Here is a 15,338-nt window from a genome sequence, read left to right on the forward strand (position 1 = left end):
TACTTTTTTTCCCTCCAATCCACCTGATTATTAATATTCTATATTAGTATTACATATTTGTTGTAATTCATGAAAGAACATTCTCATATTTGTTCTGCTACCATAGTCCATCTTCCACCACTGGATTCCCTGTGTTACACAAGTCCCATGATTTGTACAATCCATTCTAAATGTACACTCAATGGTTTTCATTTTCATCACAGAGTTGTGCTGTCATCACCTTAGTCAATTTTAGAACATTTTCATTATTCCAAAAATAAAATCCTATACCCCCCTATTGTTGTCTCTTAGTATTGGAAAAATATCTTCTTGCCCTTGTTGTAAAATATTAAAATATTACCATTAAATTTCATCCATAAGTGATATTAGCTATAATTACCACATGTATTACTATATTCATAGATTTTTTAAAAGAAGACCATTCTTATATTTCTTATATTTGTTCTTATTTATTACTAACCACAATCTTCATCTGCCACTGAAATCACTGTTATACATTCCCTAGATTATTTTTTAACATATCAATTTTATTGATACATATTGATTAATATGTATGGATAGAATTCATCCAAAGTGTACAATCAGTGGTATTTGGTTTAATCACAAAGTTGTGAATTCATCACTTCAATCATTATTAGAACATTTTAATTTTTTCAATGATAATAAAAAACAGAAAAACAAAAATTCTTCACCTCTCAGTCTTTCTGTTTCTTCTGCTGTACAATACCATAGCTGCTATTTCTGGCTTTTCTTGCACAATTATTTATTTATTAAGGAGTTTTATTGAGATATATTCACATACCATATGGTGTATCCATAGTGTATTATCAGTGACTTTTAGTATAATCACAATATTGTGCATTCATCACTACAAAAAAATTTTAGAACCATTTCATTATCCCAAAAAGAAAAACTCCACATCCCTTAGCATGCCTTCTCCAGCCCTACATAACTACTACTCTAACTTCATTTTTATTAATTGATTTATATTTACATTATATTTAAATGGAATCATGCAATATGTTACACAATTTATTCTGTTCATAGTAGCACAGTTATACACTATTTGTTCTGTTTCTTGCTTCACTCAACGTATTATCCTTCAGGTTCATCCATGTTGTCATATGTTTGACAACTTCATTATAACTGCATAATATTCCATTGTGTGAATACACCACAGTATGTTAATCCATCATCAGTTGATGGACACCTGGGTTGTTTCCAGCTTTTGGCAATTGTGAATAACACTGCTATGAACATCAGTGTACAGATGTCTGTTCATGACACTACTCTCAGTTCTTCTGGGTAAATACCGAGCAGTGGTATTGCAGGGTCACGCGGCAAATCTATATTCATCTTCAACTGCCAAACAGTCCTCCACAAAGGTTGTACCATTCTGCATTCCCACCAACAGTGAATAAATATTCCTATCTCTTCACATCTCTCTAACTCTTGTAGTTCTCTGTCTTTTTAATAGTGGCCATTCTGATAGGTGTGAAATGATATCTCATTGTAGTTTTGATTTGCATTTCCCTAATCATTACTGATGTTGAACATTTTTTCGTGTGTTTTTTTCCATTTGTATTTCTTCTTTGGACAAATATCTATTCAAGTCTTTTGCCCATTTTTCAATCGGGTCATTTGTCTTTTTATTGTTGTTTTTTTTTAAAGATTTATTTTTTATTTATTTCTCTCTCTTCCCTCCCTGCCCCCAGTTGTCTGTTCTGTGTCCTTTGGCTGGGTGTTCTTCTGTGACCGCTTCTATCCTTATCAGTGGCACTATCCTTATCAGTTTCCTTTTGTTGGATCATCTTGTGTCAGCTCTCCATGTGTGTGGCGCCATTCTTGAGCAAGGCTGCACTTTCTTTCACCCTGGGCGGCTCTCCTTACAGGGCTTACTCCTTGCGCGTGGGGCTCCCCTACATGGGGGACACTCCTGCGTGGCAGGGCACTCCTTGCGCACATCAGCACTGCGCATGGGCCAGCTCCACATGGGTCAAGTTGGCCCAGGGTTTGAACTGCGGACCTCCCATGTGGTAGGTGGATGCCCTATCCATTGGGCCAAGTCCGCTTCCCTGTCTTTTTATTGTTGACCTGTATATATCATGGATATTAAGCCCTTATCAGACATGTGATTTCCAAATATTTTCTCCCATTGAGTCGGCTTCCTTTTCACCCTTTTGACAAAGTCCTGTGCGGTGCATAAGAGTTTAATTTTGTGGAGGTCCCATTTATCTATTTTTTCTTTTGTTTAACATGCTTTGGGAGTAAGGTCCAAGAAACTACTACCTACCTCAAGGTTTTTAAGATGTTTCCTTACATTTTCTTCTAGTAGTTATATGGTCCTGGCTTTTATATTTAGGTTTTTGATCCATTTTGAGTTGATTCTTGTATAGGGAGTGAGATAGGGGTCCTCTTTCATTCTTTTGGTTATGGATATCCATTTTTTTTTTCCAGCGATATTTGTTGAAGAGGCTGTTTTTTCCCTTTAACATGGACTTGATAGGTTTGTCAAAAACCAGTTGGCTGTAGAGGTGAGGGTTTATTTTTGGTCTCCCAATTCTATTCCACTGATCAATGTGTCTTTCTTTATGCCAATACCATACCGTTTTGATCACTATAGCTTTGTAATATGGTTCAGGTTCAGGCAGTGAAATTCCTCTGTCTCTCTTCTCTTTTAGAATGCTTTTGGCTATTCAGGTGCACTTTTCCTTCCAAATGAATTTGGTAATTGCCTTTTATATTTCTATAAAATAGGCTATTGGAATTCTGATTGGTATTGCATTGAATCTATAAATCAATTTGAGTAGGATTGAACATCTTCATAATATTTAGTCATCCCATCCATGAGCATGGAATGTCTTTCCATTTGGTTAGGTTTTCATTGATTGCTTTTAGCATTGTTTTGTAGTTTTCTGCATATAGGTCCTGTATTTCTTTGATTAAATTGATTCCAAGGTATTTCAGTCTTTTTCTTGCTACTGGAAATGGAATTTTTCCCCTGATTTTCATCTTCAGATTGCTCAGTACTAGCATCCGAAAACATTGATGACTTTTGCATGTTGATCTTATATCCTTCCACTTTGGTCATCTCATGTATTATTTCAAGTAGCTTTGTGGTAAACATTTCAGAATTTTCTAAATACAGGATCATGCCATCCGCAAATAGTAAGAGTTTTGGTTCCTCTTTTCCTATTTGGATGCCTTTAATTTTTTTCTTTTTTCTGATTGCTCTACTAGATGTTGAATGACAATGGTGACAGTGGACATCTTTGTCTTGTTCCTGATCTTAGGGGAAAAGCTTTCAACTTTTCCCTATTGAGTACAATGTTGGCTTTGGGTTTTTCATATATGCCTTTTATCATATGGAAGAATTTTCCTTTTATTCCTATCTTTTGAAGTCTTTTTATCAAGAAACGATGCTGGATTTTGTCGAATGTCTTTTCTTCATCAGTTGAGATTATCATGTGATTTTTTCCTTCATTTTGTTAATGTGGTGTATTACGTTAATTGATTTTCTTATGTTGAGCCAGACTTGCATACTAGGAATAAATCCCACCTGGTTGTGATGTATAAGTCTTTTGATATGCTGTTGGATTCAATTTGCAAGTATTTTGTTGAGAATTTTTACATCTATGTTCATTAGTCTGTATATTTCTTTTCTTTTAATGTGATGTTGGCTTCATAAAATATGTTTGCTAATTTTCCCGCCTCTTCAATTTTTTGGAGGAGTTTTAACAAAGTTGGTGTTAATTCTTTTGAAATGCTTGGTAGAGTTCACTATGAAACCCTCTGGTCCTGGACTTTTCTTTTTTGGGAGATTTTTGATGACAGGTTCAATCTCTTTAAATGTGATAGGTTTGTGAAGTTCTTGTATTTCTTGTAGCATCAGTGTAGGTTGTTTGTGCATTTCTAGGAATTGGTCCATTTCATCTAGGTAGTCTAGTGTGTTGGCATAAAGTTTCTCATAATATCCTCTCGTGATCCTTTTTATTTCTGTGGGTTCATTCATAACTTCCCTCTTTCATTTCTGATTATCTTTATTACATCTTCTTTCTTTTTTCCTTCCTTAATCTAGCTGGGGTTTGTCAATTTTATTGATCTTCTCAAGAACTAGCTTTTGATTTTGTTAATTTTCTCCATTTTCTTGGTTGTTGTTCTCAGTTTCATTTATTTCTGCTCTAATCTTTATCATTTCTTTCCTTCTGCTTGCTTTGGGATTGTTTAGCTCCTCTTTTTCTAGTTTCTCTAGTTGTTCAGTTAGATCTTTGATTTAGGCTCTTTCTTCTTTTTAAATATAGACCTTTAGGGCTGTAAATTTCCCTCTCAAGACTGCCTTTGCTGTATCCCGTAAGTTTTAATAAGTTATGTTCTCATTTTCATCTATCTCAATATATTTACTGATTTCACTTGCAATTTCTTCTTGACCCACTGACATGTGCTTTTTTAGCCTCCACACATTTGTGAATTTACCTCTTTCCCATCTATTGTTGATTTCCATTGCGTTATGATCTGAGAAGGGATTTGTATAATTTCAGTCTTTTTTTATTTCTTGAGAGCTGCACTGTGACCTAACATGTGGCCTGTCCTGGAGAAAAATCCATGGGCACTTGAGAAGAATGTATAACCTGCTGACTTTGCCTGCAATATTCTGTATATGTTTGTTAGGTCTAACTCATTCATCATATTGTTCAGATTCTCTGTTTCTTATTGATCTTCTCTCTAGTTGTTTTGTCTAATGATGTGAGTGGTGTGTTGAAGTCTCCAATGATTATTGTAGAGTTGTCTATTTCTCCCTTCAGTTTTGCCAGAGTTTGCCTATGTATTTTGGGGGCACCCGGGTTAAGTGCATAGATATTTATGACTCTTATTTCTTCCTGGTGGATTGTCCCTTTTATTAATATATAATGGCCTTCTGTATCTCTTCTAACTTTTTGCATTTAAAGTTTGCATTTAAAGTAAAGAGCTTCTCCTGCTCTTTTTTGGTTACTATTTGCGTGTACTGTCTTTTTCCAACCTTTCACTTTTTGTCAGTTTGTATCCCTGGGTCTAAGGTGAGTTTCTTGAAAGCATATGATTGGCTCATGTCCGTTCTGTCTGGCTCATGTCCGTTCTGTCAGTGAATGGAGTTTAATCCATTCACATTCAGTGATATTACTGTAAATGCATTATTTACTTCTACCACTTTATTCTTTGGTTTTCATATGTCATCATATTTTTGTCTGTTTTTTTTTTTACTCTTTTGGTTATCCTTTCTGCTATTTTTTCTTCTTTACTCTCCTCCAAACCTCTCTCTCTCCTATCTTTTTCATTCAGATTCTAAGGCATCCTTTAGTATTTCCTACAAAGGTGGATTTTTTTTTAACGAATTCTCTTAGTTTCTGTTTGTGAATATTTTATACTGACTTTATATTTGAAGGAAGGACAATTTTTCTGGATAAAGAATTCTTGGCTGGCAATTTTTCTCTTCCAATATCCTAATTGTATCATATCACTGTCTTCTTCCCTCCATGGTTTCTGATGAGAAATCTGCATTAAGTCTTACTAGGCGTTCCTTGCACATGATGGTTCGTTTCTCCCTTGCTGCTCTCAGAATTTTCTCTTTATATTTCATGTTTGACATTTTGAGTGGGTCTATTCGGATTTATTCTGATTTGGGTAACCTGCTCTTCTTAGACATATAAGTTCATTTCTTTCATGAGAGTTGGGAAATTTTCAGCCATTATTTCCTCAAATACTCTTTTTCCTCCTTTTCCCTTCTCTTCTCCTTCTGGAACTCCCATGATATGTACATTGTGTTTCGTGCTGTCATTCAACTCCCTGAGCCCCTGCTCAATTTTTTCCATTCTTTTTTCTCTCTTCAATTTCAGCTGTTCTGTCCTTGGTATCACTTATTATTTCTTCTATCATTTCTAGTCTGCTGTTGTATGTTTGTAAATTTTTTTAATGTATCAATTTTATTGATATGTATTAATAAAGCATACAATTCATCCAAAGTGGACAATCAATGGTATTTGGTATATCTAATGTATTTTTTATCTTACCTAGTATGTCTTTTATTCCCATGAGCTGTGCCATTGTTCTTTTCAGATTTTCAAGTTCTTCTTTGTGCTTGTTCAATGTCTTCTTGATATCATTTATCTCTTTACTCATTTTGTCTTTCAACTCACTAATTTGATTTTTGAAATTTGTGTGCATCTCTTTAATTAGTTGTCTCAAACCCTGCATCTCTTCTGGGGTTTGATATATTCCTTTTATTGGGCCATGTTTTCCATTTTTTTCTTATGGCTTTTAATTTTTTGCTGATGTCTAGGCATCTGATTAGAATGGTGAGTTTACTCAGATGCTCAATTTCTTTCTTTCTAGGGTTTTAGTGGTGGGAGGATGTGTCTTACTGCTATTCTTTGATTCTTGGTTCAACCTGGGTCTTTTGGGTTTTCTCTGTTATTTGCTCAAAACTGGGCCCTGGATCCAGTAATGGGTTGCAGACCCACTTTCTAGGGCCTTGGGGAAGGAGGCTATAAAGGCCAGAATAAAGGCTTTCTAATTTACTTTTTCGTTATGTGCGCTTCCTTGTTCTGCCAACAGATGGTGCTCTAGGCAGCCCTCAGTTCAGTGCCTGGGTGGAGTGTGCTTGCTGCAACACAGACTGGATCAATGGGATACAGGTTCCTGCCTGTAGGCTAAGAACCTGGCAATACAAACTTTCTCAGAGAAAGAGACAGTTCTCCATCCTTTCCTGGCAGCCCCCTTCTTTTTCCCAGGTAGGAAATACCTCCACTCCACCTCACCTCACTCCACTCTGAGTCCTCAACACCAGTCCTGGTTAGTAGAGAGGGAGATTGAGAGTGTCTGATCTCTTTAGTCCTGGATATCTTTAGTCTCTAGCTGGTTCCCAAGGCAAACAATGGCACGGCCCTTCTCTCTCCCCTTTCCTGGGGAGGGGAATCCCTGGACCTCCCTTTGTAACTGTCAACCCAGAGGCCTGAGAATTCAGTTGTTTTTAGTCGGGGGAGGTTCCCGCAGTAGCAGCAGCTGCTTCTGACTCACAGTTTTGCTGTGGCAATTCTTTTCTTTTGTCCCTCTCTCTTTTGGGCAGGGTCCAGCCTTCCCCTGGTATCCTAAATCCTAGAAGATTTTTTTCCAGACTGTTTCTGCCTGTCCTGTAGCTAATTTTCTCTTAATAATATTTTGTCTTTCTATATCTTACATATGCCTGTATCAAAACAAAGAGAACAGCTCAAGACTCCCATGAGAAGAACAGTGGGAAGGAAATCCTGTCCTGGAGGGGAAACAGTTATACATACTAGGGTAATCTTAAAAAATTATTGTGCATGCCAGGGCAAGAGGCAGGTGCAGAAACACCTGAGATAATCTGAACTATTAAATACGGGCTGCTCAGGAGGTACAAGTTAAACTAGACCAAGCATGGAAGAAGAGCCTTAACACATAATCTACAGTAAAACCCTAGTCTGGAGAGAGAAGTTGACTTCCAGAGTTAGCACATCAAAATAAAATCAACAAACCTTTAGCTAGACTGACAAAAAAGAAGATGCAAATAACTAAAATCAGGAATGAAAAGGGGAAAATTACTACTAATGCCACAGAAGTGCAAAGAATCCAAAGAAGATATTATGAACATTTGTATGCCAACAAAGTAGATATCCTAGATGAAATACACAAATTCTTAGAAGCACACAAACTACCAACAGTGACTCAATACAAAAAATAGATCTCAACAAACAGTAACTAGTAAAGAGATTGAATCAGTACAGTCATACCTCAGAGTACTTCCTGTCCTCTGTCCTGGGAATACTGGTCTGTTCTTTTTGTTTTTATACAAGCGTACCTCAAAGATATTGTGGGGTTGGCTCCAGACCACTGCAATAAAACAAATATCACAATAGCAAGTCACATGAATTTTTTAGCTTCCTAGTGCATATAAAAGTTACATTTACCCTATACTGTTGTCTATTAAGTATGTAATAGCATTATGTCCCAAACACAATGTACATACATTAGTTTAAATGTGGCACAGAGATACAAGTGAGCACATGCTGTTGGGAAAATGGCACCGAAATACTTGCTCGACACAGGGTTGGTTTCTGGGGGACTGTATGTGCATGCATGCCCATTGCTAGTGCCCCGCTTTGGGTCTTGGTAGCCTTGGGTCCCCATGCCTGAACGTGTGTGGTTCCCTAGGCCTGAATGTGTGTGGGTCCGCATGCCTGAATGTGCTGCCGTGGATGGCTCTGTGGTCAGTGCGCACAGCAGCAGGTGCCAGGACTGGAGCTATGTCCTTATTTGTGAGAGGGATCAGACTGGCAAGTCCATCCTTTTTTTTTTTTCCGTTCAGCCTTTGTGGAGTCTTTCTCTAGACTTTATCATCCTCCAGAACTCAAAGCAAATTTAATCTGTCCTTTTATTTAGCTATCTCTAAGGGAAATTTTCCAGGGATGCTGCCGTTTTGATCAGGATTTAGGTACATTTTTCATTTATTCTCTCCCTCTGATCTTTCTCTCTCAGCACAAATATTGTGGGTTTGTGGTGGTAGTTTTAAGCTTGAAGCCAACAAAGTACTTGAAAAGCTTGTTTTCCTTATCTTCTTGTGCGGCAGTAATGAATGCTCAGTGTCTCTTTGTATGCTTTTTAAAAAATTTGTCTTTTCCAGATGCTGGCAAATAAGTTGGAATTTGAATGACTTATGAAATCTTTCTGGCAATTACTGTAGATGGGAAAAGAAAACTCTAGGCAAATTCTGAGCTAGAGGTGATGTAATGTATCCTGGGGAAGCAATGGTTGGAATCAGGTAGCTTTGAGCAGGTAAGTTAATAGTAGAATATATTGCCAGAAACAGAAACAGTAGAAAAGAAATGGAAACAGTAAGACCATCGATAACAAAAATGTAGGAGGAAATAGGGTTTGTTTGAGGCCCCTATAGAAATCATTAGAGGCCAAAGGCTCTAAAAGCCGAGAGTAATTCGTTTTTCCTTTGATTTTATAATTATTTAAAAATAATAAGGCACAGGTCAGTGTCAACATGAAAACTCACCTATATTATATCAGTGTCTTTTTTAATACCTTTTCTCCAGAATTGTATGTCTCATTGTAAACTAAGGCAGACATACTTGGAACTGAATTGTCAGTCCTGCTGTAAAGATAAATATAGCACTTTTCAGGTAGTTAATTCATGAATAATCAATGAGCCAGTCAAGGACAAAAAGTGACATATGGCAGTCTGGTATGGACTGAGTGCTTGTCATCTACCCCTCCCTTCCCTTTTCCCTTCTCTAATTTATCGAAAGAAACAAAGCCAGGCTCAGCTAGAATGCAGTACCTCAGGAAAAATCTACTTAGGCAGTGTTAATAGGGAGCTTATTCATGAAGTGTCTCATCTACTTTTGGTTTGGTTGTTTTAATGTTTTAATAGTCCAGCCCACATTATTTGTATAAATTGAAATTTTGTTCAGAATAAAAGTTTGACTTGAATATTTGAAATAAACAGAGTTAAACCTGAAAAGCAGTTTTCCATTTAAAAATTACTGTTAAACCAATATTTTCAAATAAGTAATACTTAACCAAATATGCTATTTTTCAATAATGTTTCCCTGTATATAAACCACAAAAGCATCAGAACTTTTGTTTTCATACTTTTACCAAGTGTGTAAACCAAAGTAGAGAGGAGGTAATCTGAATTTTTTCCTTTATATCAACCAAGCCTTCATTAAAAGTACTGGTTTTGTTATCTTTAACAACCAGATTTAATGGAAATTCCTTGTTATCTCTGGGGTTCTAAGAGCAAGGTATTCTGAAGAACTGTTAATGGGAAGTATTTGTTCTCAACCCAAGTAATAACTGCCACTTTAAAACATCAACCTCTTTTGGTGGCTAACGTGGAGTGATGTTTTTAATCCATAGAGACAGTCTGCCACCTTTCATTTGCCTGGCTTTTTCCCAGCTCTCTGATTCTGGAAGATTTAACACTGGAGAATTTCTTCATAGCGTGATTCTCCAGCTCTCTCAGATCCACTCTAGTTTTTCCAATCCATTTGAAATTGGCAGAGGAATTAATAGTGTGCTTTGATTAAGTATTAATATATGTGAAATAGAGGGTTAAGTTGCTCTTAGGATTATAGATTCCCTATCTATGAAAGATTTGTTGATTTCTTTTAATGAGACTGCAAATCAAGGTCTGATTTGGGTTGGGTCTGTAATATTGGGCACCAGTTGATGGTAAGGTGACCAAAGTCAAGTCTGTGAAAGTAGCATATACATGGGCATCCCTTTGCCTCCTCCAGAAGCATTCACAGGGGTTTCTGTGATAGACCTGCCACTACTGGAAACTGTCATGGTGGGGAGATGACAGGAAACATGCTTTTTCTTTTACTGGTGGAATGTACTTTACTTTCTTTTACTTTAGGGAATGTTGCCTATAGGAATTTCTATAGGACTGAGTCTCCGCTGGATCCTTTTTTCTATTCTAGATTCTGAATGGAATGGCATTACAGTTTTTCCTAAAATTTTCACATCAGGTCAAGAACATTGCTGTTTTGTGCTAAAAAGAATGCCACTTTTGAGAAAATAGTGACGTATGGTAGTTAAGAGCCTGTGCTCCAAGAATGTAAACTACAATGTAAACTATAATCCATGTGGTGCAGCAGTGCTTCAAAATGTCTTCACCAAATGCAATGAATATGCCTCACTGATGAAAGAGGTTTTTGATGTGGGAGGAGTGCGGGAGTGGGGTGTGGGGTATGTGGGAACCTCTTATATTTTTGAATGTAACATTTTTTGTCATCTATGTATCTTAAAAAAAAGACAATTTAATAAAAATAAAATAAATTCAATAAATAACAAAAAAGCCTATGCTGCAGATCTCCTCTATAAGATGGTGGCCTATGGTATTTTCCAAAGATGGCTGCACTAGTATTTTCTAACCCTATGCTAGTGTTTCTTTAAAGAAGGGAAGCCAGGGCTTTATTAAAATGGGAGGGGTCAGGAAAGTGGCATATCTGAATGGGGCTGGGATTTGGGGGCAGTGTACAAAAGAGGCAGGTTTCAAGAAAGAAAAAGCCCATCCCCGCACCCCTAATAAATAGCAGGTTTGGGGTAACCTGGGCATAATCAGAGACACAGTACCCTGAACCCCCAAGCCTTGCAAAAATAGGGAGTTAGCCTAGGGATGAGCAAGCCTTGCAAAAATAGGGAGTTAGCCTAGGGATGAGCCTCTCTGGCACCAAGAAATTACTACCATGCCCCAACTAGCAATGCAACTGAAAAAAGACCTTGACTAAAAGGGGGAAAAGTAAAGACAAATGAGTTTATATGGCTAAGAGACTTCAGTGTGAGTTGGGGGGTCATTCCAGAGGTTATGCTTATGCATGTCTCAGCAGGATCTGTTTGACTGCCAAACTAGATATTACCCCCAATAGCAAGGTTCCTGAGGACACTGGAGACGTCCAGACACTATAGTCAGGGCAGGTAGCTCAGGAGTTTGGTGCCTTGTCAGTGAGCCTTACTTTGGAATTTATGTGCCCCAGAGTGACAGAGTTGGACTCAGTTGTGGTTTCCCTACACATGGCTCTTCTGTCCTTCTATCTGAACCTATAATTAATACTAGAGTTAGTAGGCGTATATCCAAGAGTCTTAAATCTTTGGGCTGTCCATGTGCCAGCTGGGCCCTGACTCAACAGAATTGCAACACCTACTCTCCCAGTTCCTTGATCTCATCCAGGACAATTAACAAGGAGGTGATGATGTATAATGACCATGTAAGGAACTCCAGAGAATCTACAACTGCAAACGAGAATCCCATCCATCAGCCCCATGGGATCACAGTCCCTTCTCAATTAGAAGTGGAGTGGACATCACCAATTCAGAATCCTGAGGATTGGGGAATGAACTATGAACTGAAGTAGACTTACTGGTATTTTACTATAGGCTTATTGTGATTGTAGCAATGGAAGAAATTATATCATTGATGTGGAGGCAGTGGCCACTGGAGGTTCTCAAGACAGGGAGGGAGGAAAATAGGTGTAATATGGGGTATTTTTAGGACTTGGGACTTGTCCTGAATGACATTGCAACGACAGATAGAGGTCATTATAAATCTTTCCATAACCTATAGAATTGGGTGGGAGAGAGTGTAAATAAACTACAGTGTAAACTTAATCTACACTTAGTGGCAGTGCTCCAAAATGTGTTTTTCAATTACAGTGAATGTGCCTCACTAATGAAGAATGTTGTTAATATGGGAATATGTGGGAGATGTGGAAAGCGGGGCATTTGGAAATCCCCTATATTTTTTATGTAACATTTGTATAGTCTAAGTTTATTTTTTAAAAAATAGGGAGTTAGGGGAAAGTGGGGAAGAGATTGCACATGGGGAGTGGCTGGGGGTATACAGGTTCCACAGCAGAGACGTGGGCAGCTTTAGGCCAAGTCCACCACCTCACCTGGCCCCTTCCCCCCCAGTCCCATTAGAAGCAACGAGGGGCCCTGGCTGGGGGTTGATGTGGGCAGAGGCAGCTGCAGAGCATAGGGTCTAATCACAATCAAGGACAGGGTATGCGGGGTGACAGACACATGGTGGAGGTGCAGGGGATAGGCAGCTGGGGATCAGGTCATCAGGGCAGCATGGTTCTGTGGCTTGGATGGAGTGAGCGGTGCTGGTGTTGAATGTGCCTGCGGGCCTTGGGATCTTTCTGAGGGGGCCATCCATGGTGGGGAGCTTGACTCAGGTCCTTCCAGAGGAAGAGCCTTCAGCCAGAGGGCAGCCGGCTCTGGTGGGTGATAAGGAAAGTGACAATGGCCACATGGGTCAGGTAACCAATGAACTAGTCGAACCAGAGTGAAGGCTAGACCAGGCTGGAGCCTTCCGCACTGAACTTCAGAGTCATGTAAGATCGTATAGGTGACCGTGTAGGTGCTGAGGGCTGTGTCCTTGCATTGGAAGGTGTTTCTGCAGCGGCCGTGAGGCTGGAGCTACTGGTGCATGTGCCCTGATCAGGAATGCAGTTATTGGGTCTGCTTGATTCCATGAGGACGGCAATCAGTCACGGCTGCATAGTTGGTGCAGCAGACAGGAAATGTGGTGTGGTGTTGCCAGTCACTACCTGCTCCACGTTGGCTAAGATGGTTGTAGAGAAGAGCCTGAAGGTATGAATCCCCAGGAATGGGACGAACTTCTGCATTGGGGCGCTGAGGAGGCAGCGGGCCCCAGACACAATGAAGCCCTCCTAGATTATGGGGATGGTCGAGGGTGTTGCATGTGAAAAGGCAGACATCAGCTTTTTCACCAGGATCTTCGGGATAGGTCCAGTGGTGACCAGGGTGCAGATAGAATAGGAAGGTGTGCACACTTGCAATCTCAGGCCCTGAGTTGTATTTTATGTAGGTACTATCATTGCAAAAGAATTTCTAGGTTTGTTGAAGGTGTCAGTGAATTCCAGACAATGGACAAGCAAGATCACAACACCCTGCAGCACTGACTCCTCAAAGACAAAGCAGGCAGGATGGAGAAACTCCTAAGCTGAGGTCTCTCCCTGGCCTTGGTGAAGACCAGGCCAATAAAGAAGGGAAGGGGATGGAACCAACAGGACAGGGCCTGTGAAGGCATCCCAGAGCTGCCCACCACCAAGCCCACAGACTCCCCTGGCAGCCAGAAGAGCATAGACTCCCCGGCGCTGATGTGGAAACTGAGGCCCAGGCAGGTGAGAATAGGCACTCTGGATCCAATGCCCTATCCACACAGCTTTCTTTGATCACCACCACTGCTTCCTTAGTCCCTGTTCAGCCCAGGTGCCCCCAGAAATAAAGAAATGTATTATTTATTTCTCCTTGTTTGTTTGCTTTTTCTTTTAAGAGGCACTGGGAGCCAAACCAGGACCTCACATGTGGGAGGCCGGCACTCAACTGCTTGAGCCACACCTCCTTCCCTTCATACTTTTTGTAGTCTACGACCTTAACATTCCTCCATTGAGAAGAGGTGTCTCTCTTCTCTCCTTTTGAATTTGCAAAGGTTAATGACTTGCTTGTGACCAATAAAATATGACCAAAGTGCTACATACCGTCCGAGGCTAGGTCAGAAAAGGCAGTGCAACTTCCAACTTGTTACGTTGTACACTGCTTTTGGATCTCTTTGCTACCAGTAGGATGACCTGCTATTCTGAAGGGGCCATGCTGTGAAGAAAGCCCAGCTACAGAGATGGGCTATGTGTAGGTGCTAGAATTGACAGCTCCAGTTGATATTCTAGCAAATAGTATCGACTCTCATACGGGTAATTTAAAGTTTCCCCAGATGACTCCAGCTCCTTACCCCACCCCCCACCCATCTGTAGTTGTCAAATCTTCTCAACTTAAGGCTCAGACATTGTACAACAGAGACTAGCAATCACCTCTGTGCCCTCTCCAAATTCCTGACCCCTAGAATTCATAAGTATCAGTTTATTTTTAAGCCATCACATTGAGCATAATTTGTTATGCAAAAATACTATCTGGAACAAAAACCTTGGTAAATTACTTGACTTTTTTGTCCCTTAATTTCCTATCTATATTAATAATTATGCCTCCCTTAGAGAAATGAGTTAATACATGTAAAGCACTTAGAACAGTACATGGTGCATAGTAAGAACTCACTAAATGTTAGCTATTATTTTTAGAACTAAGGGAAATTCAGTAGACTAACTGTTTTTTTGGATGCGTAGTAATGTTAGAACAGTGAATTTTGCTTGCCTTTATTAATGAAATGTTCATTATGATGTGTAAAAGGGGGAAGAATCCATAGTTACACAACTTTCCTAAATTTGAAGTCCTTATTTGTGGGGGAGAGTTTCTGGTCATTGTTTTCAAGGATATAAGCTAGAGTGGTTAAGATATGTTTTCAAAATTTCCCTCATTTGCCTATATGGAAACGAATTAAGCTACATACTTTTGAAACGGTTTATATCATTGCTGTGGTATAACAAGCAGGTTCTACATATATACTAAGTAGAGTGTTTAGAGTAGAACTTTCCAAAATTATCCTACAATGATCACTTTCAAATTTTGAAGGGATATGGAGAAAGATTCAGTACATCACGGTGTAAATAATTATAATGGCTTGGCCTCGTCTTTCTGTTGTGAAAGAGTTCTAATTATTTTACTCTTGTACTATTTGCATAGTAGATAGGCAATACCTGCCACCATGACCATTTTAGTTGACTCTGTATTTAAACATGGTGTAGATGTCCCTCATTGTATGGCCCTGGACTTTATTTCCTTCTTGGTCACTTGGTCAAAACAAAGGTTCTAATTTTCCAAGATTAGCAAATACCATTTAGGGCAAAAGTGACTTCAGA

At 39.1% G+C, this 15,338-nt stretch overlaps 1 protein-coding gene and 1 long non-coding RNA gene across 7 annotated transcripts in view; one reads left to right on the top strand and one right to left on the bottom strand.

Annotated features, from left to right (window-relative positions):
• COA1 (cytochrome c oxidase assembly factor 1) overlaps window positions 1-15,338 on the top strand; it is a 135,785-nt gene that overhangs the window by 52,549 nt on the left and 67,898 nt on the right. The gene's annotated exons all lie outside the window — the stretch shown is intronic.
• LOC139439014 (uncharacterized) overlaps window positions 1-15,338 on the bottom strand; it is a 77,773-nt gene that overhangs the window by 25,765 nt on the left and 36,670 nt on the right. The window contains exon 2 of the long non-coding RNA XR_011648784.1: window positions 7,782-7,881. This is a non-coding gene — a long non-coding RNA (uncharacterized lncRNA). The remainder of the gene's footprint in view (window positions 1-7,781; window positions 7,882-15,338) is intronic.

Source organism: Dasypus novemcinctus, chromosome 5, assembly GCF_030445035.2.
Source record: "Dasypus novemcinctus isolate mDasNov1 chromosome 5, mDasNov1.1.hap2, whole genome shotgun sequence".
Lineage (NCBI taxonomy): Eukaryota > Metazoa > Chordata > Mammalia > Cingulata > Dasypodidae > Dasypus > Dasypus novemcinctus.